At 46.0% G+C, this 7,197-nt stretch overlaps 1 protein-coding gene across 2 annotated transcripts in view; it reads right to left on the reverse strand.

Moving 5' to 3' along the window:
- SATB1 (SATB homeobox 1) overlaps positions 1–6,627 on the reverse strand; it is a 99,106-nt gene extending 92,479 nt beyond the window's left edge. The window contains exon 1 of one of the 2 annotated variants that reach the window (XM_037061369.1): positions 529–623. The gene's annotated coding sequence lies outside the window, so the exon portion shown is untranslated. Of the gene's footprint in view, positions 1–528; positions 624–6,536 lie in introns of those variants that run through there. The other variant, XM_037061367.1, reaches the window with a different exon arrangement.
- Positions 6,628–7,197: the final 570 nt, after the last annotated feature.

Consider the following 7,197-nt stretch of genomic DNA (forward strand, 5'->3'; position numbering starts at 1 on the left):
TACGGCTATGCTATGTTCAAGACTACCTCCATTTCAAAAGATACCTGTGTACACTGGGTTCTGCTTTATTTATAATAATTATTACCATAAAATATTTATAACACAAAATCTCTTTTGCTTTAAAAGTCTTTAACATCATAAACATTAAAAGGCCAAATTCTCATTTATGTGCTCTTAACGGCATTACAGAAACCAATGAGGAAGACTAGAAAAGAACTTCTAGCAATCAAGTTTACTATACGCCTGGCTTCCTGGAAAACTGCATCTCAAGAATTCCCTCTTCTTTAAGTGTCCCAAGGAAAAATGGTCTAATACCTTCCCGTGGGAGCTTCCTACCATATTTAGTCCCCCCAAAACAATGCCCTCCAAAGAATTTTTGTTGGTATCTGGTCTCAAATCATCTCTAGCTGAGAAAAAGCAACATCCCAACACAGAGACCTCCCCCCCGGACACTAAACACCTGTCTCTCCATGTGGCGGTAGCCCTGATTCTCCATATGGAATTGACAGGAACATTTCTGGCACTTACCCTCCAAATATCAGAAGCTGCTCTCTGAATCTAGCCCTACAGGAGAGCTCTCAAAAAGTGGTCTCTGATGAGGTGACAATGACGAAGTTCTCTCTCTGGCAACGCTAGCAAGGCAGAAGCATCCCCAAATGAGATGGTTACTAGTTGCCTGTGAAGCAGCTGGACCATTACTGCAGTTCTGAGGGTGCGTCACAAATCAGGTCATAGCTCTGGGTAGAGTCCACCCACTTCACCCTGTACAACGCCCTCCACTTCCTGCACACCTGGGGGGGAGGGGTGCTGAGGAGGGAGGCCAGTGCAGGTCCGCAGACATTCTTATAAAGGCACAACCAGGTGCAGCCTGACATCCGCTTCTTCTGCAAGCATTCAGTTTCATTTGGGAGACCTACACCCCGAGGTGCTCAAAGTTGCGCAATAATAAGCGGGTTAGGTTATAAAGTAAGTGATGAGCATATAAAATATTGCACAGTTAAATGTTTTATCCAGCAAGACCCTTCCTCCACTGGAAACTGAACCAACTCATAATTTTTGATTACAAGACACTTCACTACCAAATGTCAAATAACTGGACTGAGTAAGTTTCAGGAGAATCTAGGGACACAAATGCTGGGGTACCAGTTAACTACTTTTCATCCCTCATTACTAAACTAGATCGCCACATAAAATGAGTTACATCCTTGCAAGTCCATTCAAAGAGGTGATGGAATTTCTTTACACCAACCCTCAGACGGCAACGACAGTGGAAGTGATACAGAGTAACTTGAAAAAGTAAAAATAGGCCAATATGCTGGAGAACTGCTACGCTACTAAATCTCACCCTGAATATATATACACACAATCTGTATCTATTTACTCTGAAATGAAATATCTGATCTTAAAAAAGACTTTAAAGAAATAAACAGCAAAAGGTACCATTGGCATAAGTTCAAAAGTACTCAATAATGTGTGTTAATGTGTTGATCACACTCTATGAAGACATCAAGTTTAAATAGACTTACCATTGAGAATAGCACTTAGGAACGATATATAAATTACCATAGTAGAAACTCTTTCTTTGGCATAGTGAAGCAGAAGAGCCTTGTGTAACAAATTTGATTTATACGCTGGATGAAGACCACATTCTGCTCTGCTGTCAATGGAAGATGTGATTAGAGATTGAAAACTGTGTGCAGATGATGAGCGTAGGAGCTACTTCTAGAATGTCAGTGAAAATAAGCATTTTCTGGAGTTAACCATAAGTGTCATAATTCAACTTCAACAGTGTTTGGATGTTTCCAGGAATTTTGAAGAGAAAGGACTTTTAATTTAAAGAGAAGAGAAAGGACTTTTAATTTAAAGAGAAAACAACAAACATACTTAGTATTGTAAGAAAGATGAAATCACCCTTGTCTTAAGGTTGATGTACTAACAAGAAAGGAGGCAAGACTATTTTCAGAGGACAGCCAACAGTATCGGCAATCAATGAGCCCCACTTTATACTAAGACTTGCAGATCTCCATTACAAACTGAACCATTCCACCCAAGACTTGGAAGGGAAGATCCCTTGTCAAAGTTATTATCTAAGTAATCAAAGAGTTTAAGCAACCTATTTGGAACTCTGTAGAAAGTTCATTTAGAAAACATACACTTGAATGTGTCTGAACGTATTTGTCCTGAGGTTGTTCTAAGATTATTATTTTACGTGGCATGCAGATTCTTTGGGGGTTTTGATCTTACAGTTGAGGGATGTAAAGTAACATTTCTTCCACCTGGTTCTCACAGGACGGAAATGAAATGACTCTTCTTCAAGGTTTTGCCACTGGGAGAGGCAAGAAAAACTGCTCTCGACCCCTACCCCCCCCCCGCCCCCCAACCAGGAAGAGACTGAAGCCCTGGATTATATAGCACAGGTAGATATTAAAATGGAGACAGAGCCGTTATTTAGTGGTGACAGGAATATAAATACGTGCACTAACCTCTAAACTGGTATTTACTTCAGGAAGGTAAGTAATATTTTCCCTTTGATTGCTGAGCTGTCAGCTTAATGCAGCGTAAATAAACGGTAGGTGCCTGCTAGCTCGAAGTAGGAAGTGTTCATTCCACAGGAGGAACAGATTACTGAAGCCTGATGCTCATCACGCTAGAACATAACTTTCACTTTACCAGAAAATACACCCTACCGTGGATGATTTTTTGGTGGCTGATCTATTAATTAACTTAGCTCTGTTCCGTCAAAATGTAAACCGGTTTGTTAAAATCACCCCAGAGTTTGGGAGTTTGAAAGCGAAATCCATTGGAAAAGCAAGAGTAGTGACTCTTCTGTAATCTGATACAAATGCTAAAACTGAACACTTAACAGAATAAGCCATAACTGTACAAAAACAAAAAAAAAAGGAAGAGAATGAATTTAAATATAGAATTAAATCATCTGAGTTATGGAATTCACTCAAAATCCTCCTTTTTTGCTAATTAAAAGCAACTGACACCTTCACTTCTTTGCAACCTCCTGCCACTTAGGTCCATCCAACATGTATGCGTATTCTGCCCTCTGAAATATCCAAAAGTAAGCCATTCATAAAAATCAAATCGCACTCCTTAATCCTAACAGGAACGTGACTGAACTCTCCTGGGAAGAGTGGCAAGGCTGAAGATCAAACAGCGATACCCTTCCTAACAGCGTTCATATAACGTGGTTTTCTTCCTATTTTCTAGATACCACAAAGCTATGACAGTATATAGTGACGAATTTTCTCATCATATACAAGTACTGAGCAAATTATTTCACGGCATCATTTAAAATGGGAACTGGTCTGAAAAAGTATACAAGGCAATTTGCAGAGGTTTCTAGTTAAAGCATGAACACATTCTGATAACTAAGCAATGGCTTATAAAGGACAAAGAGGGGTTTAAAAGTATTGCGGCATCTGACTACGACATTTCTGGCGTGGTCTGAAAATTGCTTCAGTGACATGTATTTATTTTCTATCCTTCATCAATCTCAACTACTCATGTGAGAGTCAACCAGGATCACACATCTTGAAAGAAATGATGGGTGTGTGTAAAAGGCGTTATCTATGTATGGGCCTTTTGGAAATTTACAGAGCAGATGACAAACCACTAGAGTGCTTTACAGAGTCCCTACTGTATATCCATGTGGTGTTTAGCTTAATAGTGTTTGTAACCAAAAGATTTCTACAATAATGAGGAGCAGGTGCCTGTTGCCTGACCTTTTAGGCCTAATTTAAAATCCACAACCTGTCACATGGAAAAATAATTCACAATCTCCTCCAGATAGTTCAGTCTTTGCTAATGTCCTGTAGTTCTTCTTAACCATCACTCTGCATATCATATCTTATTCAGTCGCAAGTTCATATAGCTGGCAACAGACTTCTTTGCAGAAATACGCCATTATTCATTTTGTTGTTGTTTTTCTTTAAGATGCTGGGGGACTAAAGAACTACTTTTGTGGATTATCAACCAAGAATATATTAATTTATACAACAGCTGAACAAAAGGCATTCCTTTTGAATACTTTTACATACAAAGAACTATTATTTATTACATATTTCAGCTTGTGGGAAAAGGAGGAATGCATTGATTCTGGAAATAACTACTCAGACTTTTGGAAGTTCTTTAGGTTTTCTTTCTCTCTTTTTCGCCCCTTCTCCCTCTTCCCTCCACCCCCCCCCAACATTTTAAAGCACTTGTACTTTAGGAGGAAAATTTATCCATAATTTGTATTCACTACTCAGAAAGGAACACAAAATTGAGCAGTGATTTTTATTTCTCTTGTACAATCATGTTACATGTAGCCATACTCAAATTTTCCAGTGCCTTGTATTTTATAGCTACTGTTTACACATTATGTATTACATACGACTGAACAACTCTACACTTAAAATATTGTTTCCATTTAAAAATATGAAGTAATAAGTGTCAAATGGAGATGAAGAATAAACATGCTTGGTGTGTTTATAAAATGCATAGTCATTTAAAATGTGCACAAATAGTATACATATTCTGCTACTGTTACATAGTATGCTTGTCGTTTAAAGTATATTTAATAATGTGCCTAACCATGTTAATTAAAGTATTTATGTCTGGTGATTGTGTTAAACACTCCTGGAGGTAGTGAAAGATACAGCCAGTTACTTCTGCAAACTAAAGTTGAAATTATGCACTTATTATAACCTTTTCTAACAATGTGAGAAAAACAGAGTAAATATATTAAATTTGTTTCACAACAGATGCTTAGGTTGTTAATATTTAAGATGCCTATTCATGCTATTCCTGTCTGCACATTTGTCAAAAATGTAAGCTTGAATGCTAATGTTTGCCAGCAGACTGGAGCAGCCAGTATATGAATGTACTACTGTTCTACTAAAATAATATGCAATAGAAATAAAAAACTGCTGCTAAATCATAGCACTAGTACCACACAGCAGATTAAAGGTTTGTAGAGAAAACACTTCAACCTTGGTTTTCTCCAGTTTTAGAGTATGAGGATTTTTTTTCTCCCAAACACATTTGACTATAGAATAAATCTTACATTCCTGACACCTCAGAAAAATCCACTTCAGTGAGGGTATAAATTTCAATGAAGTTTCAGCGGGATGAGTGACTCCATCAGCAGCACAGACACTGCAGAGTTTAGGGACTGCTGCGGACAAAACCTGACACTGAGCAGCCGCGTTTTACTCATTCTTACCCCCTCCTCTGTCCTCTTGGTAAAGTCAGGTGGCATGGCCTCCCAGGATGCAACCCAGTCCGGGCAGAAAGGTTCTGTCCTGAAAACTGGACGCCGTTCTGTTTTCCCTGTGTATTTTACAACCATGCGGACGGAGTCCAAATCTTAAAACATTTGCCTGGAAGTCCGGAATGCCGCCGAAAAAGTTCACCGAGGAAGGGCACAGAGGTCAAAGTTGGCAACTAGGACACTTTGAGAGGCTATCCTGTGATTGACACTTGTAAGTGAAATTTGCAACGCCCCAGTGGAGGTCCGGGCCAAAACCTCCAGCAAGAGCCCTAAGTCCCTCTCGTTCTTCGGCAATCATCTCAAGAGTCCTGCTCAGTGAATTTCCCTGGTACCTGCGTGTCACCTCTCGGACCTGCCACCTGCCTGCACTGTCCCTCTCCCAGCGCGTGCCCAAACCGATGCTCCGCCGCCGGGGAGCCTCGGCAAGGAGCGCTCGGAGAAGGCCGCCCGGCTCGGGTCGGGGCCGCAGGAAGGAGACCCCGAGGCCACTCCCGTGACGTCTCCGTCCTCGCAAAGAGGGCAGCACCTCTCCCGGCCTCCACCCCATCTCCAAACTCAAATTCAATCCAGGAGTCCCCTCAGGACCGGTCTCACTACAGCCAGCGAGGGCTGGAAACGCGGTGTGCCGCGGCTTTCAAACTCCCGGCGCCCGAGTGGTTCCCGGGATGGAGAAGTTGCCAAAACTTCCCAGGTCCCTGTCCGCTGCCGCTCCCAACCTGCCGCACGGGCGGGGGCGGAGGCAGGCGGAGAAGGACCCGGCGAGGATGCTGAGCTCACTCGCGATCCCGCGGGGGAACGTTTCCACTCCCCCGGCCGACTCCGCGGGGCACCTTTCTGCCAGCCCGGCTCTGGGGCGCACAGAGTGGCTCTCCCTTTCCCTGCACGCTCCCTTCGGCCTCTTCGCCTCCCCTTTTCTCTTCCAAAAGGGGTCACGCTGATGACCTGAAGGAGTTTGTTCAGTCAGGGTCTCCCGGGCAGGTGTGTTAGTGTGTCCACACCCCGAGAGAGAACGAATGGCATCTTCGAGTCCCCCATCCCGCGTGCTCTCCCTCACTCCACCGGCCCACCCCTCGGGATCCGGCTGCGCTCGCGAGGGAAGGGGATCCGCAGACCCCTGCCACCGGGCGCCCACGGGAGGGGAGCCGAGCAGCCCCAACAAGGGGCGCCGGGAGTGGGTGTTGTAGAGAAGTTTGGATCGATTCCGAAAAAAGAGAGAGAGACGGAGATAAAACAGTAAGAGTGCGAGGGGGGAGAGCAAAGGAGCAGAACTCACTCAGGCATGGGCGCTGGGAGCGGCGGTGGCTGTCGAGTGCGGGCCGGAGCCCAGGACCGGCTCCCACGGCGGGCGCGGCGGCGGCGTCGGACTTCCGAGGCGGCGGCTTTTGCCTCTCGCGCCGCCGCCGCCGGAGCTGCGGCTGCCGCGGAAGTTAATTGCAACTTGACTTCAAGTTGTCTTCTTTCCCCATCCGAAGTGGGCGTTTAAAGGGGAGAGAGAGGCGAGGAGCGAGCTAGCGAGCGCGCGGGGCCGAGGGAAGGAAAGGAAGGGGGGGAGGGAGGAGATGTTAACGGGGGGGGGGGAGGGGGCGGGGGCGGGAGGGGGAAGGGGCCGGCGGGAGCTGCTCCCGGCCCCGCGGTCGCCGCGCCCGCAGTCTGGAGGCGCACCGGAGCGGCCGGGCGCCCCCCACGGGAGCCCGCAGCCACCCGCGGCGCGCATCCAGCTGCGGCTCCTCCGGCCGGGCGCGCTGTGCCCCGAGGCTCCGCGGACCCTGTGTCGCCGCCCGCTTCGGAGCTTCTGCGGCGGGGGATGGCCGGCGGGCGGCGAGGGCCCTGCCCGCCTCCCCTGCGCCCGCCCCGGCTTCTCCCCCTGGCGGTGGAGCCTCGGCGGCCGCCGGCACCACTAGGCGCGCAGGAGCCCGAGCCGAGCCGAGCCCGAG

Source organism: Sturnira hondurensis, unplaced genomic scaffold (assembly GCF_014824575.4).
Source record: "Sturnira hondurensis isolate 20B ecotype Veracruz unplaced genomic scaffold, ASM1482457v3 Scaffold0013299, whole genome shotgun sequence".
NCBI classification, from domain to species: domain Eukaryota; kingdom Metazoa; phylum Chordata; class Mammalia; order Chiroptera; family Phyllostomidae; genus Sturnira; species Sturnira hondurensis.